The 4972-nt window shown below is 44.6% G+C and overlaps 1 pseudogene; it reads right to left on the bottom strand.

Moving 5' to 3' along the window:
• Positions 1–864: 864 nt before the first annotated feature.
• Positions 865–4679, bottom strand: LOC102732466 (serine/threonine-protein phosphatase 2A catalytic subunit beta isoform pseudogene; annotated as a pseudogene).
• Positions 4680–4972: the final 293 nt, after the last annotated feature.

Raw genomic sequence — 4972 nt, 5'->3', positions numbered from 1 at the left:
CCAAGGTCTTTGTCCTCCTGGACCAGAATCCCTCTAACCCAAATCCCCTTTGTCCAAAGTCAGAATGAGTTCCAGAACTTGGGGAGAGGCTGAGATGACAGATGAGACTGTTACATGCTGCCTTCCCCAAAGTACCACCAGAACAACATGTTAAGACATTGCTGAGTTCCCCCTCTCGGTAAGACTCAGTCTTCCTAGCATCTTAGAGAGGGAAGAGCAAAGTGGGAGTCCTAGGAGGTTTCGGAGTTAAGGCAGTTCAGCAATTTTTTAATCAAGGATTTGATTAGGATTTGGTTAAGGATCACACTATAATAGTTTCAGATTGGTGCCCACAGCAAGGGGAGCATCTTTAAGGCAAGGGGTTCAAAAAGTCTTGGGGATTAAGTTTGTCATTTGGTATTTTCTGCTATCTCAAGTTATTTCAACTTTTATCTTCTGGGCCCGTTTCCTGAAATAGTCACCTTACGTTGATGAAGACAGTGGAACAGGCAGTCATGGTAATGCCGAGAGCAGCTGTGTGGGTGTAGATGGTTTCAGCTCTCACGAGTCAGGAGGCCCACCCGAAGGAGGAGAGAGCTGGGAGGTTCATGGCTGATGGGCCCAGACACCTATGAGTTTCTCATCACGATGCTATCAAATAATCCTGCAACAGAAAACTCCCGTCCCTCATGACACAAGAATGCCATCTGTTCGACTGACACTGATTTTTAGTCAGTGGTCCTATGGGAAGCCATTTGGTCTTTCTCCTCCACCTTCCCTCTCCCTCTGACACTGGCTTAGCCTTGACTCAGTTAGGCTAGAATAAGTGCTTAAAATCTTTTCACCCAGAGCCTACCATGCTTTGTGTGGGCATTTGCCAGTGGGCTACTCACATATGACTGCACCTGTGACCTTCTCCACGCCCCTCCTGGTCTGGGTGCAGTCCGGAAGCAGGAGGCCGGCCCTGCAGCTTCCAAAGTGATTATTCTGTAGCAGACATAGGGCAAGATGAGCAAGCCCAGCGGGGATGAATGCTGATGCATATTAGAAAGGTCAAGCAATGCGGGGAGCATACAGCTTCTGCTTGGGAGACACGGATGCATCTGGCCCAGACAAGAAGGCCTAATCTAATTTCTAAACAGGAAGAACATTAACTCCTTGGGATGGAACACCAGGCCTGATTTGCCTAGAAACTTACTGGGAGTGGGAGGTGGGGGATGACTAACATTTAACTGAGGACCTGTAGAGCCTTTTTTCACACAGCATTTCATGGAAAAGCTTAGCATATCCAGAATCTTTGTAAATTGAACACTATTTTCAATACCCTAGATGGAGAAAGACCAAAACAGAGGTAGTCTCCTCTGTTTAAAGGAAATTTGTAGCAAATGAAGGAAGCATTCCCTGTTTTTTTTGTTTTGTTTTATCCAGTTGACCTCTCTTTGACAGTCTATTATCCAAAAGAAGGTAACAGTTGAAAATTTTCCACTGGTGCATGCTACCCAACGAGGTGAGGTGAGATCTGACATCCCTGTCTCAGCCACATCAACAATCCTCTCATCTCATTTGTTAATTGTGAATAAAATAAAAAGATCTGAAAGAGTGAAGAGCCCATTCTTTCTGGAACCACATCCCATCAAGTGCTGCTCTTAACACTCATTTATTCATTTAGAATTGGGAATGAAGGGCTACTTAAAAAAAAGAAAGTAAATATTTGGGGCTCCTGGCTGGCTTAGCCAGTAGAGTATGCAACTCTTGATCTCCGGGTTGTGAGTTCAAACCTCACGTTGGATGGAGTTTACTTTAAAAAAAAAAAAATGTTGGGTGCCTGGGTGGCTCAGATGGTTGGGCGTCTGCCTTCGGCTCAGGTCGTGATCCCGGCGTCCTGGGATTGAGTCCCGCATCGGGCTCCCTGCTCCTTGGGAGCCTGCTTCTCCCTCTGCCTCTCTCTCTCTCTGACTCTCATGAATAAATAAATAAAATCTTTAAAAAAAAAAAAATGTAGACTTGGGATACCTGGGTGGCTCAGTTGGTTACACAGCTGCCTTCGGCTCAGGTCATGATCCCAGGGTCTTGGGATCGAGCCCCACATCGGGCTCCCTGCTCAGTGGGGAGTCTGCTTCTCCCTCTGCCGCTCTCCCTGCTTGTGCGCTCTCTCACTCTCTCTCTCTGACAAATATATAAAAAAAATCTTTAAAAAATTAAAAATAAATAAATAAATAAAGATTATGTAAAAAAGTCTCCTTAAAAAAAAAATGTAGACTTGGGAATGAGGTAAGTATTCTTTCATTCCTCCGCACACTGCAGCTCTGGCCTCTGGCTTCTAGGACTTCTTGTTTATTTTTGTTTTTGTTTAAAATGGAAAGTTGATTTGCTCAGTACACCAAATAGGAAACAAGCACTGTCATGACAAATATACAGAAATATGCAGACCAACATAAAACAGTAATTTGGTTTAAATGAAGGGAAACCTTTTTACATGTTGTAACAACATACTCCCCAGAATCTTTTCTTCAGTTAATTTAACTATACATTTCAATAAAATGAAGGATAAGGGATTAAGTGGAAGGTAGCTTGTGAATTTTTCTTAAGAATAAAACTCCAACTCTATCAATCCATGCCAGTTAAACACTAATTTCCCAAATAAATGCAAAACGAGATGAAGGAGTTAGTGACTTTTTTTGTTTAACAGTCCAGAGGAAAATGGTTACTACAAATACAGCAGGCAAACCATTAAGACTGACCCATCTAGGGTGCCTGGGTGGCTCAGTCGTTAAGCATCTGCCTTCGGCTCAGGTCATGGTCCCAGGGTCCTGGGATCGAGCCCTACATCGGGCTCCCTGCTCTATGAGAAGCCTGCTTCTCCCTCTCCCACTCCCTCTGCTGTGTTCCCTCTCTTACTGTGTCTCTCTCTGTCAAATAAATAAATAAAGTCTTTAAAAAAAAAAAGGCTGACCAATCTAGAACACAGTATTGTACTAAATTTCAGTCTCAAATTGTGCTACATGCTTATCATTAGTATGGCCCATTTTGGTCCACGATATGGTTTAATGCCAAGACAGATCCCCGCTTGTTAAAGAAATACATAGATTACTGTTGCTTTTTTGGTTTTGTTTTTAAATACATATATATATATGCACTTTAAAAAGCTGGGTATATTTCCATATACAAAGGCAGGTTTTTCCCAGGAGGAATTTACAGGAAGTAGTCTGCACCAGGTAATATGAGGCTCTCCACCACAAGGTGCTGGGTCAAACTGAGGGAAGGAGTATTTTAAAGTGTCATCTAATATTCCATGATAGCACCCTGATTCCCACAACAGTAACAGTAAGTAATTGGGTGCACTTTTAAAAATTGTAACCACATTCTGATCATGACACCAACTGTATTCCTCCATGACAAGTTAGTGAGCTCGAGAAATCAGGCTGAGACCACTGGCATGGTTACATGTTTCAGAAATGTCTTGTCCAAATGTATAGCCAGCACTAGGTGGTGAAATATTCCACTGACCGCGATCATCTGGATCTGACCACTACAGATCACACCATGGGCCCTCCTGTGGAACTTCTTGTAAATGATTCAAGGCGCTTATATGATCCAGTGTAACTAGGAACGGAGAGAGGCCACCATGGAGGTCGAATATCGGTCCATCTACTAAAGCTGTAAGTGGAAGATAATCAAATAGATCTGTAAAATATTTCCACACTTTGGCATTTCCATACTTTCGTAGACTTTCATCATAAAAGCCATATGCTTGGGTAACTTGTCGGCTTTCATGGTTTCCTCTCAATATTGTAATGTATTCTAGGTAACACACCTTTAAGACCACAAGAAGAGTCACACTCTCCACGGGGTATAGCTTATCTACATAGGCACCTGTGAATAGATAGTTTGTACTTGGTGATTTTCCACCAGTTCTAAAGAATTCCATCAGATCATGGAACTGACCATGCACATCTCCACACAGGGTAACAGGACAACGAACCTCTTGCACTTTTGATTCTTTTGTTAAAATTTCCTTAACCTTTTTGCACCTCACTGCACTTGGTTCTCGTTAAGCTGTTTATAATCGTTCAGCTGCTTGACCCACTGGTGCAGCTCCTTGGTGAACATCTAGCTGTCCATGGCGGCCGGATCCCCTTCCCCACCGCCTCCTTCCCCCTTCACGCCCCGGGCACCGTTCCTTTCTCCAGCTGCTGCCAGCTCCCAGCAGCAGAAGAAGGAGCCAGGGAGCAGGGAGAGTGGCAGCGGGCCCCTTGCACCACCTAAAGCCAGCCTGGCGAGGCTGCGTGACTGGGGAGGGAGGGGTGAAGAACGCGGGCAGATTAGGCGGTGTGCCAGAGTGCCGCAGGGGTCTTCAGCGAAACACCCCCCAGGAGCTAACACCTGCTACCCCCATGGCCTCTCCCTCAGGCTCCTCCTTTTTTAAGTCCTTTTAAAAGGTTTCATCCTCTGGCCAGCACAAACATGAAAAGATGCTTGACATCACTTACCATCAGGGAAATGCAAATCAAAACTATGAGTTATCGCCTCACACCTGTCAGAATGGCTAAAATCAACAACAGAAGACACAAGTGTTGGCGCGGATGTGGAGAAATGGAACCCTCACTGTTGGTGAGAAGGCTAACTGGTGCGGCCACCGTGGAAAACCGTATGGAGGTTCCTCAAAAAGTTAAAAATAGAACTACCTTAAGATCCAGTAACTGCGGGCGCCTGGGTGGCTCAGTTGGTTAAGCGACTGCCTTCGGCTCAGGTCATGATCCTGGAGTCCCTGGATCGAGTCCCGCAGCGGGCTCCCTGCTCAGCAGGGTGTCTGCTTCTCCCTCTGACCCTCCCCCTCTCATGCTCTCTCTCTCTCTCTCTCATTCTCTCTCTCAAATAAATAAATTAAATTAAATCTTAAAAAAAAAAAATTAAAAAAAAAAAAGATCCAGTAACTGCACTAGAGGGTATTTACCTAAAAAATACAAAACCACGAATTCAAAGGGACGCATGC

The sequence above is a fragment of the Leptonychotes weddellii genome, chromosome 4 (assembly GCF_054177405.1).
Source record: "Leptonychotes weddellii isolate Sample4059 chromosome 4, ASM5417740v2, whole genome shotgun sequence".
Classification (NCBI taxonomy): Eukaryota; Metazoa; Chordata; class Mammalia; order Carnivora; family Phocidae; genus Leptonychotes; species Leptonychotes weddellii.
The sequence above is the reverse complement of the archived record's forward strand: the minus strand, read 5'-3'. Positions and strand labels throughout refer to the sequence as shown.